The sequence below is a fragment of the Ranitomeya imitator genome, chromosome 4 (genome assembly GCF_032444005.1).
Source record: "Ranitomeya imitator isolate aRanImi1 chromosome 4, aRanImi1.pri, whole genome shotgun sequence".
Taxonomy (NCBI): Eukaryota; Metazoa; Chordata; class Amphibia; order Anura; family Dendrobatidae; genus Ranitomeya; species Ranitomeya imitator.
The window spans coordinates 717,898,003-717,921,317 of NC_091285.1; positions in this window are offsets into that span (position 1 = coordinate 717,898,003).

Sequence of the window (23,315 nt, forward strand, 5' to 3'; positions counted from 1 at the left end):
CAGATATCACTGTGCTGTGTGGTGACATGTTAGATCGCGGTGTGTCCACTCATCACAGGGGTCTACAATCCTGGAGTCAGTGTGTGGCCGGTATATAGGGCTACAGATATCACCGTGCTGTGTGGTGACATGTTAGATCGCGGTGTGTCCCCTCATCACAGGGGTCTACAATCCTGGAGTCAGTGCGTGGCCGGTATATAGGGCTACAGATATCACTGTGCTGTGTGGTGACATGTTAGATCACGGTGTGTCCACTCATCACAGGGGTCTACAATCCTGGAGTCAGTGCGTGGCCGGTATATAGGGCTACAGATATCACTGTGCTGTGTGGTGACATGTTAGATCGCGGTGTGTCCCCTCATCACAGGGATCTACAATCTTGGAGTCAGTGCGTGGCCGGTATATAGGGCTACAGATATCACTGTGCTGTGTGGTGACATGTTAGATCGCGGTGTGTCCCCTCATCACAGGTGTCTACAATCCTGGAGTCAGTGCGTGGCCGGTATATAGGGCTACAGATATCACTGTGCTGTGTGGTGACATGTTAGATCACGGTGTGTCCTCTCATCACCGGGGTCTACAATCCTGGAGTCAGTGCGTGGCCGGTATATAGGTCTACAGATATCACTGTGATGTGTGGTGACATGTTAGATCACGGTGTGTCCCCTCATCACAGGGGTCTACAATCCTGGAGTCAGTGTGTGGCCGGTATATAGAGCTACAGATATCACTGTGCTGTGTGGTGACATGTTAGATCGCGGTGTGTCCCCTCATCACAGGTGTCTACAATCCTGGAGTCAGTGCGTGGCCGGTATATAGGGCTACAGATATCACCGTGCTGTGTGGTGACATGTTAGATCGCGGTGTGTCCACTCATCACAGGGGTCTACAATCCTGGAGTCAGTGCGTGGCCGGTATATAGGGCTACAGATATCACTGTGCTGTGTGGTGACATGTTAGATCGCGGTGTGTCCCCTCATCACAGGGGTCTACAATCTTGGAGTCAGTGCGTGGCCGGTATATAGGGCTACAGATATCACTGTGCTGTGTGGTGACATGTTAGATCACGGTGTGTCCCCTCATCACAGGGGTCTACAATCCTGGAGTCAGTGTGTGGCCGGTATATAGGGCTACAGATATCACTGTGCTGTGTGGTGACATGTTAGATCACGGTGTGTCCCCTCATCACAGGGGTCTACAATACTGGAGTCAGTGCGTGGCCGGTATATAGGGCTACAGATATCACCGTGCTGTGTGGTGACATGTTAGATCACGGTGTGTCCACTCATCACCGGGGTCTACAATCCTGGAGTCAGTGCGTGGCCGGTATATAGGGCTACAGATCCTCACTGTGCTGTGTGGTGACAGGTTAGATCGCGGTGTGTCCACTCATCACAGGGGTCTACAATCCTGGAGTCAGTGCGTGGCCGGTATATAGGGCAACAGATATCACTGTGCTGTGTGGTGACATGTTAGATCACGGTGTGTCCCCTCATCACAGGGGTCTACAATCCTGGAGTCAGTACGTGGCCGGTATATAGGGCTACAGATATCACTGTGCTGTGTGGTGACATGTTAGATCGCGGTGTGTCCCCTCATCTCAGGGGTCTACAATCCTGGAGTCAGTGCGTGGCCGGTATATAGGGCTACAGATATCACTGTGCTGTGTGGTGACATGTTAGATCACGGTGTGTCCACTATCTATCATCACAGGGGTCTACAATCCTGGAGTCAGTGCGTGGCCGGTATATAGGGCTACAGATATCACTGTGCTGTGTGGTGACATGTTAGATCGCGGTGTGTCCACTCATCACAGGGGTCTACAATCCTGGAGTCAGTGCGTGGCCGGTATATAGGGCTACAGATATCACTGTGCTGTGTGGTGACATGTTAGATCGCGGTGTGTCCTCTCATCACAGGGGTCTACAATCCTGGAGTCAGTGCGTGGCCGGTATATAGGGGTACAGATATCACTGTACTGTGTGGTGACATGTTAGATCACGGTGTGTCCACTCATCACAGGGGTCTACAATCCTGGAGTCAGTGCGTGGCCGGTATATAGGGCTACAGATATCACTGTGCTGTGTGGTGACATGTTAGATCGCGGTGTGTCCTCTCATCACAGGGGTCTACAATCCTGGAGTCAGTGCGTGGCCGGTATATAGGGGTACAGATATCACTGTACTGTGTGGTGACATGTTAGATCACGGTGTGTCCACTCATCACAGGGGTCTACAATCCTGGAGTCAGTGCGTGGCCGGTATATAGGGCTACAGATATCACTGTGCTGTGTGGTGACATGTTAGATCACGGTATGTCCCCTCATCACAGGGGTCTACAATCCTGGAGTCAGTGTGTGGCCGGTATATAGGGCTATAGATCCTCACTGTGCTGTGTGGTGACATGTTAGATCACGGTATGTCCCCTCATCACAGGGGTCTACAATCCTGGAGTCAGTGTGTGGCCGGTATATAGGGCTACAGATATCACTGTGCTGTGTGGTGACATGTTAGATCACGGTGTGTCCCCTCATCACAGGGGTCTACAATCCTGGAGTCAGTGCGTGGCCGGTATATAGGGCTACAGATATCACTGTGCTGTGTGGTGACATGTTAGATCGCGGTGTGTCCACTCATCACAGGGGTCTACAATCCTGGAGTCAGTGCGTGGCCAGTATATAGGGCTACAGATATCACTGTGCTGTGTGGTGACATGTTAGATCGCGGTGTGTCCCCTCATCACAGGGGTCTACAATCCTGGAGTCAGTGTGTGGCCGGTATATAGGGCTACAGATATCACCGTGCTGTGTGGTGACATGTTAGATCACGGTGTGTCCCCTCATCACAGGGGTCTACAATCCTGGAGTCAGTGTGTGGCCGGTATATAGGGCTACAGATATCACTGTGCTGTGTGGTGACATGTTAGATCACGGTATGTCCCCTCATCACAGGGGTCTACAATCCTGGAGTCAGTACGTGGCCGGTATATAGGGCTACAGATATCACTGTGCTGTGTGGTGACATGTTAGATCACGGTGTGTCCACTCATCACAGGGGTCTACAATCCTGGAGTCAGTGCGTGGCTGGTATATAGGGCTACAGATATCACTGTGCAGTGTGGTGACATGTTAGATCACGGTGTGTCCCCTCATCACAGGGGTCTACAATCCTGGAGTCAGTGCGTGGCTGGTATATAGGGCTACAGATATCACCGTGCTGTGTGGTGACATGTTAGATCGCGGTGTGTCCCCTCATCACAGGGGTCTACAATCCTGGAGTCAGTGTGTGGCCGGTATATAGGGCTACAGATATCACTGTGCTGTGTGGTGACAGGTTAGATCGCGGTGTGTCCCCTCATCACAGGGGTCTACAATCCTGGAGTCAGTGCGTGGCCGGTATATAGGGCTACAGATATCACCGTGCTGTGTGGTGACATGTTAGATCACGGTATGTCCCCTCATCACAGGGGTCTACAATCCTGGAGTCAGTGTGTGGCCGGTATATAGGGCTACAGATATCACTGTGCTGTGTGGTGACAGGTTAGATCACGGTATGTCCCCTCATCACAGGGGTCTACAATCCTGGAGTCAGTACGTGGCCGGTATATAGGGCTACAGATATCACTGTGCTGTGTGGTGACATGTTAGATCACGGTGTGTCCACTCATCACAGGGGTCTACAATCCTGGAGTCAGTGTGTGGCCGGTATATAGGGCTACAGATATCACCGTGCTGTGTGGTGACATGTTAGATCGCGGTGTGTTCCCTCATCACAGGGGTCTACAATCCTGGAGTCAGTGCGTGGCCGGTATATAGGGCTACAGATATCACTGTGCTGTGTGGTGACATGTTAGATCGCGGTGTGTCCCCTCATCACAGGGGTCTACAATCCTGGAGTCAGTGCGTGGCCGGTATATAGGGCTATAGATCCTCACTGTGCTGTGTGGTGACATGTTAGATCACGGTATGTCCCCTCATCACAGGGGTCTACAATCCTGGAGTCAGTGCGTGGCCGGTATATAGGGCTACAGATATCACCGTGCTGTGTGGTGACATGTTAGATCGCGGTGTGTCCACTCATCACAGGGGTCTACAATCCTGGAGTCAGTGCGTGGCTGGTATATAGGGCTACAGATATCACTGTGCAGTGTGGTGACATGTTAGATCACGGTGTGTCCCCTCATCACAGGGGTCTACAATCCTGGAGTCAGTGCGTGGCTGGTATATAGGGCTACAGATATCACCGTGCTGTGTGGTGACATGTTAGATCGCGGTGTGTCCCCTCATCACAGGGGTCTACAATCCTGGAGTCAGTGTGTGGCCGGTATATAGGGCTACAGATATCACTGTGCTGTGTGGTGACATGTTAGATCGCGGTGTGTCCCCTCATCACAGGGGTCTACAATCCTGGAGTCAGTGTGTGGCCGGTATATAGGGCTACAGATATCACCGTGCTGTGTGGTGACATGTTAGATCGCGGTGTGTCCCCTCATCACCGGGGTCTACAATCCTGGAGTCAGTGCGTGGCCGGTATATAGGGCTACAGATATCACCGTGCTGTGTGGTGACATGTTAGATCACGGTGTGTCCCCTCATCACCGGGGTCTACAATCCTGGAGTCAGTGTGTGGCCGGTATATAGGGCTACAGATATCACTGTGCTGTGTGGTGACATGTTAGATCACGGTATGTCCCCTCATCACAGGGGTCTACAATCCTGGAGTCAGTGCGTGGCCGGTATATAGGGCTATAGATCCTCACTGTGCTGTGTGGTGACATGTTAGATCACGGTATGTCCCCTCATCACAGGGGTCTACAATCCTGGAGTCAGTGTGTGGCCGGTATATAGGGCTACAGATATCACTGTGCTGTGTGGTGACATGTTAGATCGCGGTGTGTCCCCTCATCACAAGGGTCTACAATCCTGGAGTCAGTGCGTGGCCGGTATATAGGGCTACAGATATCACCGTGCTGTGTGGTGACATGTTAGATCGTGGTGTGTCCACTCATCACAAGGGTCTACAATCCTGGAGTCAGTGCGTGGCCGGTATATAGGGCTACAGATATCACTGTGCTGTGTGGTGACTTGTTAGATCGTGGTGTGTCCCCTCATCACAGGGGTCTACAATCCTGGAGTCAGTGCGTGGCCGGTATATAGGGCTACAGATATCACTGTGCTGTGTGGTGACATGTTAGATCGCGGTGTGTCCCCTCATCACAGGGGTCTACAATCCTGGAGTCAGTGCGTGGCCGGTATATAGGGCTACAGATATCACTGTGCTGTGTGGTGACATGTTAGATCGTGGTGTGTCCCCTCATCACAGGGGTCTACAATCCTGGAGTCAGTGCGTGGCCGGTATATAGGGCTACAGATATCACTGTGCTGTGTGGTGACATGTTAGATCGCGGTGTGTCCCCTCATCACCGGGGTCTACAATCCTGGAGTCAGTGTGTGGCCGGTATATAGGGCTACAGATATCACTGTGCTGTGTGGTGACATGTTAGATCGTGGTGTGTCCCCTCATCACAGGGGTCTACAATCCTGGAGTCAGTGCGTGGCCGGTATATAGGGCTACAGATATCACTGTGCTGTGTGGTGACATGTTAGATCGCAGTGTGTCCCCTCATCACAGGGGTCTACAATCATGGAGTCAGTGCGTGGCCGGTATATAGGGCTACAGATATCACTGTGCTGTGTGGTGACATGTTAGATCGCGGTGTGTCCCCTCATCACAGGGGTCTACAATCATGGAGTCAGTGCGTGGCCGGTATATAGGGCTACAGATATCACTGTGCTGTGTGGTGACATGTTAGATCACGGTGTGTCCCCTCATCACAGGGGTCTACAATCCTGGAGTCAGTGTGTGGCCGGTATATGGGGCTACAGATCCTCACCGTGCTGTGTGGTGACATGTTAGATCGCGGTGTGTCCCCTCATCACAGGGGTCTACAATCCTGGAGTCAGTACGTGGCCGGTATATAGGGCTACAGATCCTCACCGTGCTGTGTGGTGACATGTTAGATCACGGTGTGTCCACTCATCACCGGGGTCTACAATCCTGGAGTCAGTACGTGGCCGGTATATAGGGCTACAGATATTACTGTGCTGTGTGGTGACATGTTAGATCACGGTGTGTCCACTCATCACAGGGGTCTACAATCCTGGAGTCAGTGTGTGCCGGTATATAGGGCTACAGATATCACCGTGCTGTGTGGTGACATGTTAGATCGTGGTGTGTCCACTCATCACAAGGGTCTACAATCCTGGAGTCAGTGCGTGGCCGGTATATAGGGCTACAGATATCACTGTGCTGTGTGGTGACTTGTTAGATCGTGGTGTGTCCCCTCATCACAGGGGTCTACAATCCTGGAGTCAGTGCGTGGCCGGTATATAGGGCTACAGATATCACCGTGCTGTGTGGTGACATGTTAGATCACGGTGTGTCCCCTCATCACAGGGGTCTACAATCCTGGAGTCAGTGCGTGGCCGGTATATAGGGCTACAGATATCACTGTGCTGTGTGGTGACATGTTAGATCGCGGTGTGTCCCCTCATCACAGGGGTCTACAATCCTGGAGTCAGTGTGTGGCCGGTATATGGGGCTACAGATCCTCACTGTGCTGTGTGGTGACATGTTAGATCACGGTGTGTCCACTCATCACCGGGGTCTACAATCCTGGAGTCAGTGTGTGGCCGGTATATAGGGCTACAGATATCACTGTGCTGTGTGGTGACATGTTAGATCGCGGTGTGTCCCCTCATCACAGGGGTCTACAATCCTGGAGTCAGTGCGTGGCCGGTATATAGGGATAGAGATATCACTGTGCTGTGTGGTGACATGTTAGATCGCGGTGTGTCCCCTCATCACAGGGGTCTACAATCCTGGAGTCAGTGCGTGGCCGGTATATAGGGCTACAGATATCACTGTGCTGTGTGGTGACATGTTAGATCGCGGTGTGTCCCCTCATCACCGGGGTCTACAATCCTGGAGTCAGTGCGTGGCCGGTATATAGGGCTACAGATATCACTGTGCTGTGTGGTGACATGTTAGATCGCGGTGTGTCCCCTCATCACCGGGGTCTACAATCCTGGAGTCAGTGCGTGGCTGGTATATAGGGCTACAGATATCACTGTGCTGTGTGGTGACATGTTAGATCGCGGTGTGTCCCCTCATCACAGGGGTCTACAATCCTGGAGTCAGTGTGTGGCCGGTATATAGGGCTACAGATATCACTGTGCTGTGTGGTGACATGTTAGATCGTGGTGTGTCCCCTCATCACAGGGGTCTACAATCCTGGAGTCAGTGTGTGGCCGGTATATAGGGCTACAGATATCACTGTGCTGTGTGGTGACATGTTAGATCACGGTGTGTCCCCTCATCACAGGGGTCTACAATCCTGGAGTCAGTGTGTGGCCGGTATATAGGGCTACAGATATCACTGTGCTGTGTGGTGACATGTTAGATCGTGGTGTGTCCCCTCATCACAGGGGTCTACAATCCTGGAGTCAGTGTGTGGCCGGTATATAGGGCTACAGATATCACTGTGCTGTGTGGTGACATGTTAGATCACGGTGTGTCCCCTCATCACAGGGGTCTACAATCCTGGAGTCAGTGTGTGGCCGGTATATGGGGCTACAGATCCTCACCGTGCTGTGTGGTGACATGTTAGATCGCGGTGTGTCCCCTCATCACAGGGGTCTACAATCCTGGAGTCAGTGTGTGGCCGGTATATAGAGCTACAGATATCACTGTGCTGTGTGGTGACATGTTAGATCGCGGTGTGTCCCCTCATCACAGGGGTCTACAATCCTGGAGTCAGTGTGTGGCCGGTATATAGGGCTACAGATATCACTGTGCTGTGTGGTGACATGTTAGATCGCGGTGTGTCCCCTCATCACAGGGGTCTACAATCCTGGAGTCAGTGCGTGGCCGGTATATGGGGCTACAGATCCTCACTGTGCTGTGTGGTGACATGTTAGATCGCGGTGTGTCCCCTCATCACCGGGGTCTACAATCCTGGAGTCAGTGTGTGGCCGGTATATAGGGCTACAGATATCACTGTGCTGTGTGGTGACATGTTAGATCGCGGTGTGTCCCCTCATCACAGGGGTCTACAATCATGGAGTCAGTGCGTGGCCGGTATATAGGGCTACAGATATCACTGTGCTGTGTGGTGACATGTTAGATCACGGTGTGTCCCCTCATCACCGGGGTCTACAATCCTGGAGTCAGTGTGTGGCCGGTATATAGGGCTACAGATATCACTGTGCTGTGTGGTGACATGTTAGATCGTGGTGTGTCCCCTCATCACAGGGGTCTACAATCCTGGAGTCAGTGCGTGGCCGGTATATAGGGCTACAGATATCACTGTGCTGTGTGGTGACATGTTAGATCGCGGTGTGTCCCCTCATCACAGGGGTCTACAATCATGGAGTCAGTGCGTGGCCGGTATATAGGGCTACAGATATCACTGTGCTGTGTGGTGATATGTTAGATCACGGTGTGTCCCCTCATCACAGGGGTCTACAATCCTGGAGTCAGTGTGTGGCCAGTATATAGGGCTACAGATATCACTGTGCTGTGTGGTGACATGTTAGATCACGGTGTGTCCCCTCATCACAGGGGTCTACAATCCTGGAGTCAGTGTGTGGCCGGTATATGGGGCTACAGATCCTCACCGTGCTGTGTGGTGACATGTTAGATCGCGGTGTGTCCCCTCATCACAGGGGTCTACAATCCTGGAGTCAGTGCGTGGCCGGTATATAGGGCTACAGATATCACCGTGCTGTGTGGTGACATGTTAGATCACGGTGTGTCCCCTCATCACAGGGGTCTACAATCCTGGACTCAGTGCGTGGCCGGTATATAGGGCTACAGATATCACTGTGCTGTGTGGTGACTTGTTAGATCACGGTGTGTCCCCTCATCACAGGGGTCTACAATCCTGGAGTCAGTGTGTGGCCGGTATATAGGGCTACAGATATCACTGTGCTGTGTGGTGACATGTTAGATCGCGGTGTGTCCCCTCATCACAGGGGTCTACAATCCTGGAGTCAGTGTGTGGCCGGTATATAGGGCTACAGATATCACTGTGCTGTGTGGTGACATGTTAGATCGCGGTGTGTCCCCTCATCACAGGGGTCTACAATCCTGGAGTCAGTGTGTGGCCGGTATATAGGGCTACAGATATCACTGTGCTGTGTGGTGACATGTTAGATCGCGGTGTGTCCCCTCATCACAGGGGTCTACAATCCTGGAGTCAGTGTGTGGCCGGTATATTGGGCTACAGATATCACTGTGCTGTGTGGTCACATGTTAGATCACGGTGTGTCCGCTCATCACAGGGGTCTACAATCCTGGAGTCAGTACGTGGCCAGTATATAGGGCTACAGATATCACCGTGCTGTGTGGTGACATGTTAGATCACGGTGTGTCCCCTCATCACAGGGGTCTACAATCCTGGAGTCAGTGCGTGGCCGGTATATAGGGCTACAGATATCACTGTGATGTGTGGTGACATGTTAGATCACGGTGTGTCCCCTCATCACAGGGGTCTACAATCCTGGAGTCAGTGCGTGGCCGGTATATAGGGCTACAGATATCACCGTGCTGTGTGGTGACATGTTAGATCGCGGTGTGTCCACTCATCACAGGGGTCTACAATCCTGGAGTCAGTACGTGGCCAGTATATAGGGCTACAGATATCACCGTGCTGTGTGGTGACATGTTAGATCACGGTGTGTCCCCTCATCACAGGGGTCTACAATCCTGGAGTCAGTGCGTGGCCGGTATATAGGGCTACAGATATCACTGTGCTGTGTGGTGACATGTTAGATCGCGGTGTGTCCACTCATCACAGGGGTCTACAATCCTGGAGTCAGTGCGTGGCTGGTATATAGGGCTACAGATATCACTGTGCTGTGTGGTGACATGTTAGATCGCGGTGTGTCCCCTCATCACAGAGGTCTACAATCCTGGAGTCAGTGCGTGGCCGGTATATAGGGCTACAGATATCACCGTGCTGTGTGGTGACATGTTAGATCGCGGTGTGTCCACTCATCACAGGGGTCTACAATCCTGGAGTCAGTGCGTGGCCGGTATATAGGGCTACAGATATCACCGTGCTGTGTGGTGACATGTTAGATCGCGGTGTGTCCACTCATCACAGGGGTCTACAATCCTGGAGTCAGTACGTGGCCAGTATATAGGGCTACAGATATCACCGTGCTGTGTGGTGACATGTTAGATCACGGTGTGTCCCCTCATCACAGGGGTCTACAATCCTGGAGTCAGTGCGTGGCCGGTATATAGGGCTACAGATATCACTGTGCTGTGTGGTGACATGTTAGATCACGGTGTGTCCCCTCATCACAGGGGTCTACAATCCTGGAGTCAGTGTGTGGCCGGTATATAGGGCTACAGATATCACTGTGCTGTGTGGTGACATGTTAGATCGCGGTGTGTCCACTCATCACAGGGGTCTACAATACTGGAGTCAGTGCGTGGCCGGTATATAGAGCTACAGATATCACTGTGCTGTGTGGTGACATGTTAGATCGCGGTGTGTCCCCTCATCACAGGGGTCTACAATCCTGGAGTCAGTGTGTGGCCGGTATATAGAGCTACAGATATCACTGTGCTGTGTGGTGACATGTTAGATCGCGGTGTGTCCCCTCATCACAGAGGTCTACAATCCTGGAGTCAGTGCGTGGCCGGTATATAGGGCTACAGATATCACCGTGCTGTGTGGTGACATGTTAGATCGCGGTGTGTCCCCTCATCACAGGGGTCTACAATCCTGGAGTCAGTGTGTGGCCGGTATATAGGGCTACAGATATCACTGTGCTGTGTGGTGACATGTTAGATCGCGGTGTGTCCTCTCATCACAGGGGTCTACAATCCTGGAGTCAGTGTGTGGCCGGTATATAGGGCTACAGATATCACTGTGCTGTGTGGTGACATGTTAGATCGCGGTGTGTCCCCTCATCACAGGGGTCTACAATCCTGGAGTCAGTGCGTGGCCGGTATATAGGGCTACAGATATCACTGTGCTGTGTGGTGACATGTTAGATCGCGGTGTGTCCACTCATCACAGGGGTCTACAATCCTGGAGTCAGTGCGTGGCCGGTATATAGGGCTACAGATATCACTGTGCTGTGTGGTGACATGTTAGATCGCGGTGTGTCCACTCATCACAGGGGTCTACAATCCTGGAGTCAGTGCGTGGCCGGTATATAGGGCTACAGATATCACTGTGCTGTGTGGTGACATGTTAGATCGCGGTGTGTCCCCTCATCACAGGGGTCTACAATCCTGGAGTCAGTGTGTGGCCGGTATATAGGGCTACAGATCCTCACCGTGCTGTGTGGTGACATGTTAGATCGCAGTGTGTCCACTCATCACAGGGGTCTACAATCCTGGAATCAGTGCGTGGCCGGTATATAGGGCTACAGATATCACTGTGCTGTGTGGTGACATGTTAGATCGCGGTGTGTCCACTCATCACAGGGGTCTACAATCCTGGAGTCAGTGCGTGGCCGGTATATAGGGCTACAGATATCACTGTGCTGTGTGGTGACATGTTAGATCACGGTGTGTCCCCTCATCACAGGGGTCTACAATCCTGGAGTCAGTGTGTGGCCGGTATATAGGGCTACAGATATCACTGTGCTGTGTGGTGACATGTTAGATCGCGGTGTGTCCACTCATCACAGGGGTCTACAATCCTGGAATCAGTGCGTGGCCGGTATATAGGGCTACAGATATCACTGTGCTGTGTGGTGACATGTTAGATCGCGGTGTGTCCACTCATCACAGGGGTCTACAATCCTGGAGTCAGTGCGTGGCCGGTATATAGGGCTACAGATATCACCGTGCTGTGTGGTGACATGTTAGATCGCGGTGTGTCCCCTCATCACAGGGGTCTACAATCCTGGAGTCAGTGTGTGGCCGGTATATAGGGCTACAGATATCACTGTGCTGTGTGGTGACATGTTAGATCGCGGTGTGTCCACTCATCACCGGGGTCTACAATCCTGGAGTCAGTGCGTGGCCGGTATATAGGGCTACAGATATCACCGTGCTGTGTGGTGACATGTTAGATCGCGGTGTGTCCCCTCATCACAGGGGTCTACAATCCTGGAGTCAGTACGTGGCCGGTATATAGGGCTTCAGATATCACTGTGCTGTGTGGTGACATGTTAGATCGCGGGGTGTCCACTCATCACAGGGGTCTACAATCCTGGAATCAGTGCGTGGCCGGTATATAGGGCTACAGATATCACTGTGCTGTGTGGTGACATGTTAGATCGCGGTGTGTCCACTCATCACAGGGGTCTACAATCCTGGAGTCAGTGCGTGGCCGGTATATAGGGCTACAGATATCACCGTGCTGTGTGGTGACATGTTAGATCGCGGTGTGTCCCCTCATCACAGGGGTCTACAATCCTGGAGTCAGTGTGTGGCCGGTATATAGGGCTACAGATATCACTGTGCTGTGTGGTGACATGTTAGATCGCGGTGTGTCCCCTCATCACAGGGGTCTACAATCCTGGAGTCAGTGCGTGGCCGGTATATAGGGCTACAGATATCACCGTGCTGTGTGGTGACATGTTAGATCACGGTGTGTCCACTCATCACAGGGGTCTACAATCCTGGAGTCAGTGCGTGGCCGGTATATAGGGCTACAGATATCACTGTGCTGTGTGGTGACATGTTAGATCGCGGTGTGTCCACTCATCACCGGGGTCTACAATCCTGGAGTCAGTGCGTGGCCGGTATATAGGGCTACAGATATCACCGTGCTGTGTGGTGACATGTTAGATCACGGTGTGTCCACTCATCACAGGGGTCTACAATCCTGGAGTCAGTGCGTGGCCGGTATATAGGGCTACAGATATCACTGTGCTGTGTGGTGACATGTTAGATCACGGTGTGTCCCCTCATCACAGGGGTCTACAATCCTGGAGTCAGTGCGTGGCCGGTATATAGGGCTACAGATATCACCGTGCTGTGTGGTGACATGTTAGATCACGGTGTGTCCACTCATCACAGGGGTCTACAATCCTGGAGTCAGTGCGTGGCCGGTATATAGGGCTACAGATATCACTGTGCTGTGTGGTGACATGTTAGATCACGGTGTGTCCCCTCATCACAGGGGTCTACAATCCTGGAGTCAGTGCGTGGCCGGTATATAGGGCTACAGATATCACCGTGCTGTGTGGTGACATGTTAGATCGCGGTGTGTCCCCTCATCACCGGGGTCTACAATCCTGGAGTCAGTGAGGGGCCGGTATATAGGGCTACAGATATCACTGTGCTGTGTGGTGACATGTTAGATCGCGGTGTGTCCCCTCATCACCGGGGTCTACAATCCTGGAGTCAGTGCGTGGCCGGTATATAGGGCTACAGATATCACTGTGCTGTGTGGTGACATGTTAGATCGCGGTGTGTCCGCTCATCACAGGGGTCTACAATCCTGGAGTCAGTGCGTGGCCGGTATATAGGGCTACAGATATCACTGTGCTGTGTGGTGACATGTTAGATCGCGGTGTGTCCGCTCATCACAGGGGTCTACAATCCTGGAGTCAGTGCGTGGCCGGTATATAGGGCTACAGATATCACTGTGCTGTGTGGTGACATGTTAGATCGCGGTGTGTCCACTCATCACAGGGGTCTACAATCCTGGAGTCAGTGCGTGGCCGGTATATAGGGCTACAGATATCACTGTGCTGTGTGGTGACATGTTAGATCGCGGTGTGTCCCCTCATCACAGGGGTCTACAATCCTGGAGTCAGTGTGTGGCCGGTATATAGGGCTACAGATATCACTGTGCTGTGTGGTGACATGTTAGATCGCGGTGTGTCCCCTCATCACAGGGGTCTACAATCCTGGAGTCAGTGGGGGGCCGGTATATAGGGCTACAGATATCACTGTGCTGTGTGGTGACATGTTAGATCGTGGTGTGTCCCCTCATCACAGGGGTCTACAATCATGGAGTCAGTGCGTGGCTGGTATATAGGGCTACAGATATCACTGTGCTGTGTGGTGACATGTTAGATCGCGGTGTGTCCACTCATCACAGGGGTCTACAATCCTGGAGTCAGTGCGTGGCCGGTATATAGGGCTACAGATATCACTGTGCTGTGTGGTGACATGTTAGATCGCGGTGTGTCCCCTCATCACAGGGGTCTACAATCCTGGAGTCAGTGGGGGGCCGGTATATAGGGCTACAGATATCACTGTGCTGTGTGGTGACATGTTAGATCGTGGTGTGTCCCCTCATCACAGGGGTCTACAATCCTGGAATCAGTACGTGGCCGGTATATAGGGCTACAGATATCACTGTGCTGTGTGGTGACATGTTAGATCGCGGTGTGTCCCCTCATCACAGGGGTCTACAATCCTGGAGTCAGTGCGTGGCCGGTATATAGGGCTACAGATATCACCGTGCTGTGTGGTGACATGTTAGATCGCGGTGTGTCCCCTCATCACAGGGATCTACAATCCTGGAGTCAGTGTGTGGCCGGTATATAGGGCTACAGATATCACTGTGCTGTGTGGTGACATGTTAGATCGTGGTGTGTCCCCTCATCACAGGGGTCTACAATCCTGGAGTCAGTGCGTGGCCGGTATATAGGGCTACAGATATCACCGTGCTGTATGGTGACATGTTAGATCACGGTGTGTCCCCTCATCACAGGGGTCTACAATCCTGGAGTCAGTGTGTGGCCGGTATATAGGGCTACAGATCCTCACCGTGCTGTGTGGTGACATGTTAGATCGCGGTGTGTCCCCTCATCACAGGGATCTACAATCCTGGAGTCAGTGTGTGGCCGGTATATAGGGCTACAGATATCACTGTGCTGTGTGGTGACATGTTAGATCGCGGTGTGTCCACTCATCACAGGGGTCTACAATCCTGGAATCAGTGCGTGGCCGGTATATAGGGCTACAGATATCACTGTGCTGTGTGGTGACATGTTAGATCGCGGTGTGTCCACTCATCACAGGGATCTACAATCCTGGAGTCAGTGCGTGGCCGGTATATAGGGCTACAGATATCACCGTGCTGTGTGGTGACATGTTAGATCACGGTGTGTCCCCTCATCACCGGGGTCTACAATCCTGGAGTCAGTGCGTGGCCGGTATATAGGGCTACAGATATCACTGTGCTGTGTGGTGACATGTTAGATCGCGGTGTGTCCACTCATCACAGGGGTCTACAATCCTGGAGTCAGTGCGTGGCCGGTATATAGGGCTACAGATATCACTGTACTGTGTGGTGACATGTTAGATCGCGGTGTGTCCCCTCATCACAGGGATCTACAATCCTGGAGTCAGTGCGTGGCCGGTATATAGGGCTACAGATATCACTGTGCAGTGTGGTGACATGTTAGATCGCGGTGTGTCCCCTCATCACAGGGGTCTACAATCCTGGAGTCAGTGTGTGGCCGGTATATAGGGCTACAGATATCACTGTGATGTGTGGTGACATGTTAGATCACGGTGTGTCCACTCATCACAGGGGTCTACAATCCTGGAGTCAGTGTGTGGCCGGTATATAGGGCTACAGATATCACTGTGCTGTGTGGTGACATGTTAGATCGCGGTGTGTCCACTCATCACAGGGGTCTACAATCCTGGAGTCAGTACGTGGCCGGTATATAGGGCTACAGATATCACTGTGCTGTGTGGTGACATGTTAGATCGCGGTGTGTCCCCTCATCACAGGGGTCTACAATCCTGGAGTCAGTGCGTGGTCGGTATATAGGGCTACAGATATCACTGTGCTGTGTGGTGACATGTTAGATCGCGGTGTGTCCCCTCATCACAGGGGTCTACAATCCTGGAGTCAGTGCGTGGCCGGTATATAGGGCTACAGATATCACCGTGCTGTGTGGTGACATGTTAGATCGCGGTGTGTCCCCTCATCACAGGGGTCTACAATCCTGGAGTCAGTGCGTGGCCGGTATATAGGGCTACAGATATCACTGTGCTGTGTGGTGACATGTTAGATCGCGGTGTGTCTCCTCATCACAGGGGTCTACAATCCTAGAGTCAGTGCGTGGTCGGTATATAGGGCTACAGATATCACTGTGCTGTGTGGTGACATGTTAGATCGCGGTGTGTCCACTCATCACAGGGGTCTACAATCCTGGAGTCAGTGCGTGGCCGGTATATAGGGCTACAGATATCACTGTGCTGTGTGGTGACATGTTAGATCACGGTGTGTCCCCTCATCACAGGGGTCTACAATCCTGGAGTCAGTGCGTGGCCGGTATATAGGGCTACAGATATCACTGTGCTGTGTGGTGACATGTTAGATCACGGTGTGTCCCCTCATCACAGGGGTCTACAATCCTGGAGTCAGTGCGTGGCCGGTATATAGGGCTACAGATATCACTGTGCTGTGTGGTGACATGTTAGATCGCGGTGTGTCCCTCATCACAGGGGTCTACAATCCTGGAGTCAGTGCGTGGCCGGTATATAGGGCTACAGATATCACTGTGCTGTGTGGTGACATGTTAGATCGCGGTGTGTCCGCTCATCACAGGGGTCTACAATCCTGGAGTCAGTGCGTGGCCGGTATATAGGGCTACAGATATCACTGTGCTGTGTGGTGACATGTTAGATCACGGTGTGTCTCCTCATCACAGGGGTCTACAATCCTAGAGTCAGTGCGTGGTCGGTATATAGGGCTACAGATATCACTGTGCTGTGTGGTGACATGTTAGATCGCGGTGTGTCCCCTCATCACAGGGGTCTACAATCCTGGAGTCAGTGTGTGGCCGGTATATAGGGCTACAGATATCACTGTGCTGTGTGGTGACATGTTAGATCGCGGTGTGTCTCCTCATCACAGGGGTCTACAATCCTGGAGTCAGTGCGTGGCCGGTATATAGGGCTACAGATATCACTGTGCTGTGTGGTGACATGTTAGATCGCGGTGTGTCCACTCATCACAGGGGTCTACAATCCTGGAGTCAGTGCGTGGCCGGTATATAGGGCTACAGATATCACTGTGCTGTGTGGTGACATGTTAGATCGCGGTGTGTCCCCTCATCACAAGGGTCTACAATCCTGGAGTCAGTGCGTGGCCGGTATATAGGGCTACAGATATCACTGTGCTGTGTGGTGACAGGTTAGATCACGGTGTGTCCCCTCATCACAGGGGTCTACAATCCTGGAGTCAGTGCGTGGCCGGTATATAGGGCTACAGATATCACCGTGCTGTGTGGTGACATGTTAGATCACGGTGTGTCCCCTCATCACAGGGGTCTACAATCCTGGAGTCAGTGCGTGGCCGGTATATAGGGCTACAGATATCACCGTGCTGTGTGGTGACATGTTAGATCACGGTGTGTCCACTCATCACAGGGGTCTACAATCCTGGAGTCAGTGCGTGGCCGGTATATAGGGCTACAGATCCTCACCGTGCTGTGTGGTGACATGTTAGATCACGGTGTGTCCTCTCATCACAGGGGTCTACAATCCTGGAGTCAGTGCGTGGCCGGTATATAGGGCTACAGATATCACTGTGCTGTGTGGTGACATGTTAGATCACGGTGTGTCCTCTCATCACCGGGGTCTACAATCCTGGAGTCAGTGCGTGGCCGGTATATAGGGCTACAGATATCACCGTGCTGTGTGGTGACATGTTAGATCGCGGTGTGTCCCCTCATCACAGGGGTCTACAATCCTGGAGTCAGTGTGTGGCCGGTATATAGGGCTACAGATATCACTGTGCTGTGTGATGACATGTTAGATCGCGGTGTGTCCCCTCATCACAGGGGTCTACAATCCTGGAGTCAGTGCGTGGCCGGTATATAGGGCTACAGATATCACTGTGCTGTGTGGTGACATGTTAGATCGCGGTGTGTCCACTCATCACAGGGGTCTACAATCCTGGAGTCAGTGTGTGGCCGGTATATAGGGCTACAGATATCACTGTGCTGTGTGGTGACATGTTAGATCGCAGTGTGTCCCCTCATCACAGGGGTCTACAATCCTGGAGTCAGTGTGTGGCCGGTATATAGGGCTACAGATATCACCGTGCTGTGTGGTGACATGTTAGATCACGGTGTGTCCACTCATCACAGGGGTCTACAATCCTGGAGTCAGTGCGTGGCCGGTATATAGGGCTACAGATATCACTGTGCTGTGTGGTGACATGTTAGATCACGGTGTGTCCCCTCATCACAGGGGTCTACAATCCTGGAGTCAGTGCGTGGCCGGTATATAGGGCTACAGATATCACTGTGCTGTGTGGTGACATGTTAGATCACGGTGTGTCCTCTCATCACCGGGGTCTACAATCCTGGAGTCAGTGCGTGGCCGGTATATAGGGCTACAGATATCACCGTGCTGTGTGGTGACATGTTAGATCGCGGTGTGTCCCCTCATCACAGGGATCTACAATCCTGGAGTCAGTGCGTGGCCGGTATATAGGGCTACAGATATCACTGTGCTGTGTGGTGACATGTTAGATCGCGGTGTGTCCACTCATCACAGGGGTCTACAATCCTGGAGTCAGTGCGTGGCCGGTATATAGGGCTACAGATCCTCACTGTGATGTGTGGTGACATGTTAGATCGCGGTGTGTCCACTCATCACAGGGGTCTACAATCCTGGAGTCAGTGCGTGGCCGGTATATAGGGCTACAGATATCACTGTGATGTGTGGTGACATGTTAGATCGCGGTGTGTCCACTCATCACAGGGGTCTACAATCCTGGAGTCAGTGTGTGGCCGGTATATAGGGCTACAGATATCACTGTGCTGTGTGGTGACATGTTAGATCGCGGTGTGTCCCCTCATCACAGGGGTCTACAATCCTGGAGTCAGTGCGTGGCTGGTATATAGGGCTACAGATATCACTGTGCTGTGTGGTGACATGTTAGATCGTGGTGTGTCCCCTCATCACAGGGGTCTACAATCCTGGAGTCAGTGCGTGGCCGGTATATAGGGCTACAGATATCACTGTGCTGTGTGGTGACATGTTAGATCGCGGTGTGTCCCCTCATCACCGGGGTCTACAATCCTGGAGTCAGTGCGTGGCCGGTATATAGGGCTACAGATATCACTGTGCTGTGTGGTGACATGTTAGATCACGGTGTGTCCACTCATCACAGGGGTCTACAATCCTGGGATCAGTGTGTGGCCGGTATATAGGGATAGAGATATCACTGTGCTGTGTGGTGACATGTTACATCGCGGTGTGTCCCCTCATCACAGGGGTCTACAATCCTGGAGTCAGTGCGTGGCCGGTATATAGGGCTACAGATATCACTGTGCTGTGTGGTGACATGTTAGATCACGGTGTGTCCCCTCATCACCGGGGTCTACAATCCTGGAGTCAGTGCGTGGCCGGTATATAGGGCTACAGATCCTCACCGTGCTGTGTGGTGACATGTTAGATCACGGTGTGTCCACTCATCACCGGGGTCTACAATCCTGGAGTCAGTGCGTGGCCGGTATATAGGGCTACAGATATCACTGTGCTGTGTGGTGACATGTTAGATCGCGGTGTGTCCCCTCATCACCGGGGTCTACAATCCTGGAGTCAGTGCGTGGCCGGTATATAGGACTACAGATATCACTGTGCTGTGTGGTGACATGTTAGATCGCGGTGTGTCCTCCCATCACAGGGGTCTACAATCCTGGAGTCAGTGTGTGGCCGGTATATAGGGCTACAGATATCACTGTGCTGTGTGGTGACATGTTAGATCGCGGTGTGTCCTCCCATCACAGGGGTCTACAATCCTGGAGTCAGTGTGTGGCCGGTATATAGGGCTACAGATATCACTGTGCTGTGTGGTGACATGTTAGATCACGGTGTGTCCACTCATCACAGGGGTCTACAATCCTGGAGTCAGTGCGTGGCCGGTATATAGGGCTACAGATATCACTGTGCTGTGTGGTGACATGTTAGATCACGGTGTGTCCCCTCATCACCGGGGTCTACAATCCTGGAGTCAGTGCGTGGCCGGTATATAGGGCTACAGATCCTCACCGTGCTGTGTGGTGACATGTTAGATCACGGTGTGTCCACTCATCACCGGGGTCTACAATCCTGGAGTCAGTGCGTGGCCGGTATATAGGGCTACAGATATCACTGTGCTGTGTGGTGACATGTTACATCGCGGTGTGTCCCCTCATCACAGGGGTCTACAATCCTGGAGTCAGTGCGTGGCCGGTATATAGGGCTACAGATATCACTGTGCTGTGTGGTGACATGTTAGATCACGGTGTGTCCCCTCATCACCGGGGTCTACAATCCTGGAGTCAGTGCGTGGCCGGTATATAGGGCTACAGATCCTCACCGTGCTGTGTGGTGACATGTTAGATCACGGTGTGTCCACTCATCACAGGGGTCTACAATCCTGGAGTCAGTGCGTGGCCGGTATATAGGGCTACAGATATCACTGTGATGTGTGGTGACATGTTAGATCACGGTGTGTCCCCTCATCACAGGGGTCTACAATCCTGGAGTCAGTGCGTGGCCGGTATATAGGGCTACAGATATCACTGTGCTGTGTGGTGACATGTTAGATCACGGTGTGTCCCCTCATCACAGGGGTCTACAATCCTGGAGTCAGTGAGGGGCCGGTATATAGGGCTACAGATATCACCGTGCTGTGTGGTGACATGTTAGATCGCGGTGTGTCCCCTCATCACAGGGGTCTACAATCCTGGAGTCAGTGCGTGGCCGGTATATAGGGCTACAGATATCACCGTGCTGTGTGGTGACATGTTAGATCGCGGTGTGTCCCCTCATCACAGGGGTCTACAATCCTGGAGTCAGTGTGTGGCCGGTATATAGGACTACAGATATCACTGTGCTGTGTGGTGACATGTTAGATCGCGGTGTGTCCCCTCATCACAAGGGTCTACAATCCTGGAGTCAGTGAGGGGCCGGTATATAGAGCTACAGATATCACTGTGCTGTGTGGTGACATGTTAGATCGCGGTGTGTCCCCTCATCACAGGGGTCTACAATCCTGGAGTCAGTGCGTGGCCGGTATATAGGGCTACAGATATCACTGTGCTGTGTGGTGACATGTTAGATCGCGGTGTGTCCCCTCATCACAGGGGTCTACAATCCTGGAGTCAGTGCGTGGCCGGTATATAGGGCTACAGATATCACTGTGCTGTGTGGTGACATGTTAGATCGCGGTGTGTCCCCTCATCACAGGGGTCTACAATCCTGGAGTCAGTGCGTGGCTGGTATATAGGGCTACAGATATCACTGTGCTGTGTGGTGACATGTTAGATCGCGGTGTGTCCACTCATCACAGGGATCTACAATCCTGGAGTCAGTGCGTGGCTGGTATATAGGGCTACAGATATCACCGTGCTGTGTGGTGATATGTTAGATCGCGGTGTGTCCACTCATCACAGGGGTCTACAATCCTGGAGTCAGTGCGTGGCTGGTATATAGGGCTACAGATATCACCGTGCTGTGTGGTGACATGTTAGATCGCGGTGTGTCCCCTCATCTCAGGGGTCTACAATCCTGGAGTCAGTGTGTGGCCGGTATATAGGGCTACAGATATCACTGTGCTGTGTGGTGACATGTTAGATCACGGTGTGTCCACTCATCACCGGGGTCTACAATCCTGGAGTCAGTGCGTGGCCGGTATATAGGGCTACAGATATCACTGTGCTGTGTGGTGACATGTTAGATCGCGGTGTGTCCCCTCATCACAGGGGTCTACAGTCCTGGAGTCAGTGCGTGGCCGGTATATAGAGCTACAGATATCACTGTGCTGTGTGGTGACATGTTAGATCGCGGTGTGTCCCCTCATCACAGGGGTCTACAGTCCTGGAGTCAGTGCGTGGCCGGTATATAGGGCTACAGATCCTCACCGTGCTGTGTGGTGACATGGTTGTATCACACTCAGCATGGACCAGAGGAAGCGAAGGAAAGAGTTGTCTGAGGAGATTAGAAAGGAAATTATACACAAACATGTTACAGGTAAAAGTTATGAGACATCTCCAAGCAGCTTGATGTTTCTGTGACTACAGCTGCACATATTATTCAGAAATGTAAGATCCATGGACTGTAGCCGACCTCCCTGGACGCGGCCGCAGGAGGAACCATGATGACAAATCAAAGAGACGGATAATACGAATGATAACAAAAGAGCCAGAAAAACTTCTAAACAGATTAAAGGTGAACTTCAAGTTCAAGGAACATCAGTGTCAGATCGCACCATCCGTCATCTGAGCCAAAGTGAACTTCATGGGAGACGACCAAGGAGGACATCATTGTTGAAAAAAAATCATATAAAAGCCAGACTGGAATTTGCCAAACTACATGTTAACAAGCCAGAAAGCTTCTGGGAGAACGTCCTATGGACAGATGAGACAAAAATGGAACTTTTTGGAAAGGCACATCAGCTCTATGTTCACAGAAGGAAAAATGAAGAATATCAAGAAAGGAACACTGTCCCTACTGTGAAACATGGAGGAGGCCTGTTATGTTCTGGGGCTGCTTTGCTGCATCTGGCACAGGGTGTCTAGAATCTGTGCAGGGTACAGTGAAATCTCAAGACTATCAAGGGAATCTAGAGAGAAATGTGCTGCCCAGTGTCAGAAAGCTTGGTCTCAGTCACAGGTCATGGGTCTGGCAACAGGATAATGACCCAAAACACAAAGCTACAAACACCCAAGAACGGCTAAGAGGAAACATTGGACTGTTCTGAAGGGGCCTTCTATGAGCCCTGACCTAAATCCTCTTGATCATCTTTGGAAAGAGCTGAAACATGCCGTCTGGAAAAGGCGACCTTCGCACACGAGACAACTGGAGCAGTTTGTTCTTGAGGACCAGCCAGAATACCTGTCAAGAGGTGCGGAAGTCTCATTGACAGTTACAGGAACGTGTGATTGCAGTGATTGCCTCATAGGTTGTGCAACAAAATATTAAGTTAAGGCTACCATCATTTCTGTCCAGGCCGATTTCATGAGTTTTATTTATTTATTTTTTTGTGGAAGCATGGTTGGAAAGCAATGTCTGACTTTTATTTGTTCATTATCATAGATTTTTTATTTATTATTACTTTTGTTAGATGTTTTACAGTAGAAAAACCCCCCATAAAAACAGATACTTTATTAGATAACAATAATAGAAAAAATACTAAAAAGTAAAAAACAAAACCCTATCTAATGCGTCAGTCCTTAAGGGAAGAGGAATATAATCCCCTATAGTAGACCCTAGTCCACACTAGTAGAATGCCCCACACAGAAAAAAATACATATCAGAACATACACATAATTGAACAATTACTGATATTAGGTAGCAGCTATAAGGGTG